At 31.9% G+C, this 10,489-nt stretch overlaps 1 pseudogene; it reads right to left on the bottom strand.

The window, feature by feature from the left end:
- Window positions 1–9,082: 9,082 nt before the first annotated feature.
- Window positions 9,083–10,006, bottom strand: LOC143672636 (olfactory receptor 14A16-like; annotated as a pseudogene).
- Window positions 10,007–10,489: the final 483 nt, after the last annotated feature.

Below are 10,489 nucleotides of genomic sequence, written 5' to 3' on the forward strand. Positions count from 1 at the left end.
GGTAATATAGGGCACAGCTCCCAGGATGAGCCAGGACCCAGCATCATGTTACTCAGAAAGGCTTCCTGACCAAAAGGAGGAAAAGAGAAATGAGGCAAAATGAAGTTTTAGTGGCTGAGTGATTTCAAATAGAATTGAGAGGTTATCCTGGAGTTTATTCTTATGCATTATATAGATATCCCTTTTTGGTTTTTGGTGTATTGGGTGGATGAAGAGAAGTAACTGGGGATGTTGAACTGTGTTCCAGTGGTCCTGATTCTTGAAGACAATTGTATGATGGTATGTCTTTTGAAATGTGGCTTTGTGATTGTGAGAACCTTAGGTCTGGTGCTTCTTTTATCCTGGGTGTTGGCAGTTAACCAAAAATGAATGGATAAAAATAAATAAATAATAGGGAGATAAGAGGTAAAATAAATTTGGTAGATTGAAATTTAGTGGTCAGTGAGAGGGAGGGATAATGGTTATGAGATGTATGAGTTTTTTTTTTTTCTTCTTGTGTCTTTTTCTAGAGTGATGATGACATTGTTCTAAAAATGATCATGGTGATGAATAAGCAACTATATGATTTTATGGTAAGCCATTGATTGCACACCATTTATGAACTGTATATGTGTGAAAGTTTCAGAACAAAAATATTTTATTAAATGTAAAAAAAAAACTCATATGATGCCCACATAATCTGCCTTCATAGGTGTCTATGTTGGCAGACACAAGAAGCTAAAGAGATTGAACATTTTACATTTACTACTCCTCTCCCATGGGATTGAATGGTATTCAAGAGTGATAATTTATCTGTTTGTTCCAAAGGAAAAATAGGCTACCTTGGTCTCCATTGCCTTTCTTAATTGGTGTCAGCCAGTTATAAATCTTACTGTGTAATTAGTATCAGGTAATATTTTCATTCTGTCCATTGCAGATTTATGGGCAGAGCCATAAAGAATTCTAGTTTCCAATTACTCAGTCTTCATTTCTTGAGTAGCTTTCATGGCACTGCACCAGATAAATCAGTATAGCAAATCAAAGTCAAGATTTTGTGGGAATTTCATTGTCTCTCACCAACAAGTTTTGTTTTGATTAGAGGCAGAGGTTTGTGATGAGTAGATGAGGGAGTCTGCCTAAGGAGAGCTTTACTGGAAGCAGGTTCATAAAGGGCCCATCCCTGAGGTAGAAGGTTAAAGATAACTAGTAGAGGGTACTTCATCACTACGGGAGTGAGCAAGGAGAAATTGAGCAGGAGAGGAAATGAAGAAAGAGGTTTGCATCATAGCATCAATTTTCATGGGAAATATTTTTAATTTGTGTTATGCATGCAAGGAAATTTAGAATTGTTTGACTAGAAGAGTAATATGATCTGATATATATTTGAACTTGTCAACTGTCTGAAAAATATAGATTGACCAGGGACCACCTATTCTGAGGTTTTTGGTTTGATGGTCCTAGACAAAAGACATAGTTGCAGAAGTGGGAGTTTCTGGGTATAGTTTTTATTGTGAAGCCTAAAATATACATTTTTATTTAATAATACATCATTTTATTGATTTATGTATTCATTGATTAATTTTACTTACTATAAGATCTTGGCTTAAACTATTTATTCAGAAAAAAAATAAACTTTACTTTTAATTTTTGGAAGAAATTAGTTTTGTATCTATAATTCAGTAACCAGTAAAGTAATGCTGCATCTTGGATGGCCAAAACAATCGACAAACCAGGACACTTTCAAAATATGTGTGAACTCTATTCTTTCATAGATTGCTGCCTGGATTACCTGGAAAAATTAAGTTCCATTGGTTTTTCTAAGCTTTTGGATCTTTCTTTACCCCATATCTGCCTCCAGTAAAATTGCATGTGTTAAATGCTCATCCCACTAAAATTCAACTTCACTTATATTTTCTTTTTTTTTTTTTACTTCCTATCATTTGATGATCTTAGAAAGGTCTCTCTATTTACAGTTCTTTAGAATTTTACAAAGACCTGCTCTGGGTTTTCCAGTAGGTAGTTTTAAAAATTCATTTCCTTCAATCTGATGAATGATCTTATTTTATTTTTTGATATTTTCTCCTCTTTTCTTTTTTCTGGGATTTTGTCAGTTGGGATTTTTTCAGTGATATTATTTTTAAAACTTTTCAATTTTCAATTTCTCTATCACATATCTTACCCTTTAGGAATGTGCCTCAACCCTCCTTCTAACATTATCATGACACAATTTTATTTCTGATATAAAATTTTCACATATTAAGATGTTTCTCTAATTTATTGAGGTATTTATTTCCTGGTTTTCATTGTAAAGATTCCCCTTTTTTCCCCTGTGGTAAGTTTTAATATGAGTATTTTCTTTCTTCTTTTACTATCTGCAATGCTTATTTACTCTTTGTTTCTTTATTCTGACTGAATTATTTTTCTTTTGCTCTCTCTCTTTAAATAGAAACTTTCCACAATGACATGATGACCCTAAGAGGTATGCTTATAATTAAGAGGAGGTAAATTATTGGCAGTGCAATGAGCATGAACTGGTCTTGTGTAGAGCTCTACTTCTTTGACTAGTGATGCAGAGATTTTAATGGTCTTAAATATCAATTATTTTAAGAAGTCATTTCTTCCAGAAATGAATCCCCCAGGGATCTCTGAATGGAGCATTAGCTTAGCCACCAGCATTCTGCAAAATATCTTTAAAATAAATTAATGTGTTCATGTTATATAATATCCAGATGACCTTTTAAATATATAACCTTCATCCCCACTTCATACTTCACAGAACATATTTTTCTCCAGACTGATGATTCAGTTTCAACCATTGTAGCCTCTACATTCCACTATTTCTGTCAACAGGACAGGGCTTCCTCACTCTTGAGATAAAGGCAGCAGTGCAGTTTTATCTCCTTTTGCACAAACTCTCTTATGATACAAATTACCTGGTATTTCCCATTTGTAGTGGCTTCTTTCCATATTTTCTTTGTCTTTGTGGGTTTAACCTCTCATTTAGTTGTTTTAGAGGATGAGGTAGAGATAAGTATGTTTTAAATATCATTATTACCAAAACTATATTTTGTTTGGTTTGATTTGATTTGCATTTTTCTTGTCTAAGTCACACAAAACAATTAGTTTTCTATTATTATAAAATATAGACTTGCACACCTAAGCATGATAATGTAAATGGCATCAAAAAGCCTATTAACTCTCCAAACATGCATACTAATTTTTCATTCTTTTTAGTGAATAAAATGTAGAAGACAATTCTTTTCAGACAAGTTTGAGACACAGAGTTCAGACTGGGAATACTGAATAAAAATGACAGAAAAATATAATGCAACTTTTTGGAGCATGAAGGCAATGATAAAATTATTGACTTATTTTTAAGATTTCAGAAAAGAAGCCAGCCTTCTAGTAGTTACAGCATCCTCCCCTTCTAAAATTCATATTGAGAAATGCTAGTATCATAGAATTGGATTAAAAGCATAATGCATGAAAATGGATAAAAGAATCCCCACATTATTCAAAGTAACATTGTTTGAGCATGATAGAAAAGCAATGGAATTAAGCAAAATTTAAAAATATTATGGAGAGTAGCATACATAATTAATAGCAATAGATAAAGTAGCAAATAACAAAAACAAGTACTATTGATTCACTACTGTTTAAAATCCTCATACCTTATATGAGTGTGTTAAAATTTCCCAATAACAACTTCATATCTATAATTACATCTTTATCTATATATGTATATGTCTATTTCTAAGTCTATATTTATCTAATATCCAGTACACAATTTTTCAGTGCGTATTTCTTTTTAATCTGGAACAAGCTTTGTCTTTTTATAGTCTTCTTCAGTGATATTTTGATGAGTATAGGCCATTATTTTGTAGAATATCCATCAATTTAGAACAGAGAGTGGAGGGAGAGGTTTAAGGAAATAGAAGAGAGAGAAAGGGAGAGAGCTAATGAAAGAGCCAACTGGCATGAGCTGTGAGCCTCAGTTGGAGAATTCTACCAGCCTCAGAATCCTCCACAAAAAGAGAGCTAAGAAAATACTCCTCTGAAGGCAGTAATCTCACTCCATCTGATTTCTTGAAACACCTCTCTAGCCCATATCCAACAAGAAGTTAAGAACAATGATCTCCCACATGCATTCCAGGATGTTTAGACACCAGGCAACACAGCAAGGTGGAGAAAGATAAAGGGTGGATCTGGAGGAATAAACAAAAGATATCTATACACCAGTGTTCTAGTTTGCTAACTGCTGCAATGCAACACACCAGCGATGGATTGGCTTTTCATAAAAGGGGATTTATTTTGTTAGTTCTTCAGAGGAAAGGTAGCTAACTTTCCACTGAGGTTCTTTCTTACATTGGAAGATACAGTATGGTCGCTGGCAGCCTTCTTTCCAGGTCTCTGGGTTCCAAAAACTTTCCCTGGGGTGATTTCTTTCTGCATCTCCAAAGGCCTGGGCTGAGCTGGTGAGTGCTGAGATGAGGCATGCTGAGCTGCTTGGGTTGTGCTACATTGTGCTCTCTCATTTAAGCACCAGCAAATTAAGTCAAGCATCATTCATTCCAGCAGGCACACTTTCTAGCCAACTGCAGATGTAATTAGCAACAGATGAGGTTCACGTACCATTGGCTCATGTCCACAGCAACAAAACTAGGTGCCTTCGCCTGGCCAAGTTGACAACTGAATCTAACTACCACAACCAGTTATAGATTATTTTTCATTTCTCAAGGTTGAAATAATGTTTTCTTTCTGAATACATAGATTCACATATTTATTACTTTTTAAAAAGTAGTCAATTCTTCTTCTTTTCTTTTTCTCAACACTCATCCACTTGTCATATCTTTTATTTTGTGTGTGTGTGTTTGTGTATGTGTGTGTGAAATTTCATTTCCTTCTCTGTGTGGTGTTCAGTGTTCTTCAGGTCTATTTTACCTTCATTAATTAGTTTATATTTTCATTTTCATTTCATCTTTGCTTTAAGGTATAACCTGCTTCAATTTATTCATGTTTCACTTATTTGTTTTTCAAATTTGTGTGGCCATTTATCATTTTCACAGTTGCAAGTTAATCTTCCTTTTCCCTTTAAGTATGTGGCACATAGTCCTTAAGGTTCCAAGTGGAGCAATTGTATTACACAGATTATTTGCCTAATGAGAGATTTGTTTTATTGCTTCCAGTTCTAAAATTATATTGGGAATGTGGTAACACATGTAATTGACATGGAATTCCTTCACATTGACTATAAAAAGAGAAAAAAAGTCATTTAGTACATCAAAAAGATAAAATCAGATATCTACATAATCATAGGAAATTGTGATAAAGTATATTTGAATCAAGAAAACTGAGTACCATAATATTTTATTAACTTACTAAAATGTTTTAAATTTCTTCTTTGGACAAAGTTGACAAAAATGTTAACTTTGTAAATTATGATAATGCTTATTAAATTGTTCCACATATTTTTTACTCAAGTTATCTAATTCATATTACTGCCATTCCTATAGGTAGCAGAATTATAATAGGGGAATGCATTCATGTTAAAAAAATAAATGATTCTGAGGCAGAAAAACAAAAAATTCTAAACATTTAAAGGAAAAATTTACAGTATGAAAAAATGTCAAAACTTCAAAAGAAAAATATTTTTAAGTTTCTATAATTATTAATGGATGTGCTCCATGTCAAAATCAATATGTAGCTGAATTTAAACTCAAAGCTGAATATTGTCATCTTAGGATGAACTTTATGAGAAAGAGTTACTATTGTTCAATATCTAATTAAATTATGTTTTCATTAAACAATTTATAATAAATATTCATGTATTTACTATCACAGAATAAATAGAACAAAATGCTTCAGACTAATTAGCATCAAGATTATTCAGATATAGTTACTATTTTTGAGCCATGATTTTGAGAGAAATTAGTTTTACACCTACAGTTCTATAACTGACAAAATAGTATTACAATTTGGAGCACCAAAATAATCAACATGAAAACATGCATTTTGGATATGCAAGAATTCTACTCTCTCATAAATTGCAGCTTTGATTTTGGGAAGAGGTTAAGTAGGATATTGTCTTTCCTAAGAATTTGAATATTTCTCCACAACCCAACCCCTAGTCCAGTTACATATGTTACAGTCTCATTCCACTAACATTCACCATTAATTCTACTTATGTTTCCTTCTAGACTGAATGACTTAAAGGAGTCTATCTTAATAGTGCTTTTGAATTTTACAAGGATATAGCACCGGTTTTCCCCCACTGCTTCCAGATACTTTCTTTTAAATTAATGTCTGTTATGTTGAAGAATGCTCCTATTTAATTTTGCATTTATAATTATCCCTCTGTATACATTCCTCTTTCAGAATTTTATTAATTAATTTTTACACATTTATTGAAACATTTCCCTCCAATTTTCACTTTCTGTATTAAGCAGCTTACTCTTTAGGAATGTGCCTCAATTCTTATTCCAACATTTAAAGGCATAATTTTATTTCTGATACAGAATTTGTACATATGAAATATTCTCTCTAGTTTTCTGAAGTACTTTTTCACTGCAACCCATTAGAAGGAGTTTCCACTTTTAAATTTTTTCCTATGTGGCTTTTATACTAAGTTTTTTAGTTTTTTTTCTTCTAATATCTACAGTGCTTATTTCCTTTGGATTTTTATGTTATGCATTCCAAATACAAGGGAGCATTTTCATTTTTACCTTTAATATTTAGATGAATAATAAAGCAAGATTGCCCATTTAACTTTAATTATATGCTTTATCATTCTGGTTGATCAATAAATATGTAAAGGGAAATTTTTTTGTACCACTATTACAGTAATTTGCATTCCTTCCAAATAATCATGCTTTTAGGCTTTTTATTTTGCTTGCTTGTTTTTAGCAAATAGCATGTTCTTTTTTTGGGAAACATGCCAATAAAGTGGTACATTCTTTATCCTTTTTATTTATTTTGTCCCAAAAACAAGTATAGAGGGAACATTAGTTAAAATTTTTTCCTTATCAGCATAGCAAATTAGACATAAACCCAATTTCATTTGGTTCAAAAGTGTGAATATCTAGGATCTGAGGAATGAAGGAATTCATTCATTTTGTCCATGTACTCTCTGTGGAATAGTAGGAAATGATATGGATGTGTGCATGGGCATTGCCCAGAAACTCAGTGGGTGATGAGATAAAAGGTGCTCTTTCAGTCTCAGTAGGACCAAAAGTGCAAAGACTAGTGAATTACCACATAGCACATGGGACTGCGATGCCCTAATTAGCTGATGCTGCTTGGTGACCAAAAGTTCACCAGGTGCATTTATTTTCTGTTTCATATCAAGAGAATCATGCCTGAAGACCATTAGTCAACATAACAGCAGCTTCTATGAAGAATCTGCATAAATCTGTTCAGTTTACTATGTTGACACTTTTTATTCAAAATGATGAAATTTGCTTTTCATATTAAATGATGGTAATAAAATGGGATTTGATTGAGAAATGTTTTCAGCATTCTGGGAAAATATTTCCTGGTTTTCTTTAACTTCTGCACAAAAAACCACAAATCATTTTTACCTCAGCATTCATAAACACATCTCTGTGCATAAGGTTAAAATGAAGTGAAAGAATGTGAACTGCATGTAATGAATTAATATCATCATTTTGAAGCAATAAAAAAACAAAGAAATCATTTGAAAACTGTAATTGCATAATTCCTAGAAGTTAAGTAAAAATAATAAAACATTAATTAAAGGTCCAACTACAGATATTAACATGAAGACAATTTTAGTATTTAAACATTTTAAAACATATTCCTCTTAAGCACATATTTTATGACATCACAAAAAGTAAATGATTTTGACTGCAGAACAATAAATGGTAAGTGAACATGTGCCTCTGCATGGGAAACAAATAATAACTTAGAGAAATTCCTTTTATAGACCTAGGTGAGAAAATAGTTCATGAAAACTGAAATATAGTTTACAGAATCTAATTGAATTATATCCTTGTGAAAATCTTATATTCATTAATTCTTAAATGTTTTATAGACCTAAAATATATTAAAAGAACAAAATATTCTGGAGGAATAATTTCATAATATTTTATGATCAGTAAGTGAGAACCTTGAATTTCCCATACAAATTATTCAGGATAATAAATATATATGTACATTTCTATGGTGATTTCAATGAAATATTTTTAAAAATACTAGAATAAACATTTAAAATAGTAGAAGAATGATTGAGGAAGTAATGAGATATGTAGTAGAATATCAGCTATTGAGACAAATTTTGAGGATTAATGAGAATCCTCAAGTAGAGGCAAAATGAAAATAAAAATACAAAGTGGTTTTATTTAGAAAGTACAAATATTTATTTTAAATTTTTATAATTACATATGCATTTTTTATTTATCAGTGAATTATAGTTATGATGGAACAAAAATAAAACATCAACCAAATTAATATTCATTTTGTTATGACACTTGAAACATAGTTCTTATTTCCCTTAAATTAGATAACTTATTCTTGCAGAATTTATTTATGCTCATTTTTTTCTCCTGTCACAGCAAATCCTAAATGATATATAAAAGGAAGGATAGGATTCCTAAGTAATTGAGGTGAGTGAGAGCACCACATTCAATCTTGAGGCAAATTATCTCCCATAATGATATATAAATGAGACACCTAAAACAAGAAATAAATAATAATGTGACAAAAATTATACAAATTTTTCTTCATTTGAATTTGTGAGATAATATGAAAATAGAGACATTGGGAAGTTTTTCTTTGTTTTGTTTTGCTGTGGTAGTAGTTGGTAATTTAAAGTAGTGCTTTCTGAGCAAACTTATTTTTCATTGTGTAAAAATATCTAGAATTCAGCTTCTGAATATGACATGAGAAGGGGTTAAGAAAAAAGGATCCATGATTATAGGTATACTGGAAGTTAAATAATAAAAGAAAAAGTAACTTTTATACTCAATACAAATTCTTAATGAGTCATTGCTCCTTCTCTTCCTTCAAATAGTTACTTGTAAAAGTTGGCAGACAAATTAATAAATATTTATAAATTTTACCTGCAAATGAAAAATAGAGGCATATCTTACTTTTTGATGAGCTTTCTCTCCAACAACATGCCCAGAGCCATCTTCAAGGCCTTGTTTCTTAGACTGTAGATCATGGGATCCAAGGTTGGAGGTAACAGAGTATAGAATATGGAAATTACAAGGTCAGAAATGGAAGGGGGCCTTGAAGTTGGTTTAAGATGTGCAATGAACATAGTGAACAGAAATAATACAATGACCATCAGGTGTGGAAGACAGGTGGAGTAAGCTTTTGACTTGCCTTCTGTTGATGGAATATTCTTGACAGTTGAAAAGATGTACAAATAGGAAATGACAATGTAAATAAAAAATCAGCAATCCAAAACAATACTGATAAAGATGGGCCCAATTTCTGTCATTAAATTTTCTGAACAAGAAATAGCTAATAAATGGGGGATGTCACAGAAGAACTGATGGACCACATTGGACCCACAGTAGGATAAAGAAAAGATACCAGCTGTATATATCACAGCAGACACTCTTCCCCCCACCCAAGATGCAATGGCCAGCCACAGACATGTGCCCCTGCTCATGATGACTTCATAGTGCAGAGGATGACAGATGGTAGCATAGTGGTCAAAGAACATCACTGTGAGGAGGAACACCTCTGCAATTGCAAATAAATTCACTGGAAAGACCTGGGTGACACAGTCAAAATAGGAGGTTTTTTTTTTTTTTTTGTCAAAGTGTTGACAATGGATTTGGGGACTGTGGTTGAAATAAGGCAGAGATCCAAGAAGGATAAATTATTCAGGAAGAAGTACATGGGGGTATGTAGATGCTGTCATCATGATAATGAGGATGTTCCCAATCAGGGCAGACAAGTAAATGCATGAGAAGAGCACAGAATGCAAAGTTAACATATTTTGATTCATAGAAAATCCCATCAGGATAAATTCTGTCATGGCTGTTTTATTTTTCATTTACTGCAGGCATAATATGATGTAATCAATAAACAAAGAGAAGAATAAAATGCCAACAAAGTCAGGAATCTCAATATATAATGAATATATAAATATGGTACTATCACATTCAAATTACTAAATTTTACCTCAATCTATAACCTCTTCCATATATTAGTCATCATTCCCTCATTAATTTAGTATATTTAAACTATTTAATTTCAGTTCATATATACTTGGCATTATAATATTGTTCAAATGTATCTGTGAAAGAAAAGTTCTGAAAAGTTTCTACTGACCTTTGCAAAACAATTCACTCAAAGAAAATAGAAACTAACCATTCCTAAATTGCATCCTGCATCCTGTTCCATGATGAATATAACCCTATTTTTACAGAGCTTTGGAAAATTTGAGAAGTAAATAATTCTGAGGAAAAAAAGCCTGAACTATTTTTATTCATGTTTTTCATCTGCACTATAAAATCTTTACCATATATGTCACTAG

The sequence above is a fragment of the Tamandua tetradactyla genome, chromosome Y, assembly GCF_023851605.1.
Source record: "Tamandua tetradactyla isolate mTamTet1 chromosome Y, mTamTet1.pri, whole genome shotgun sequence".
NCBI classification, from domain to species: Eukaryota; Metazoa; Chordata; class Mammalia; order Pilosa; family Myrmecophagidae; genus Tamandua; species Tamandua tetradactyla.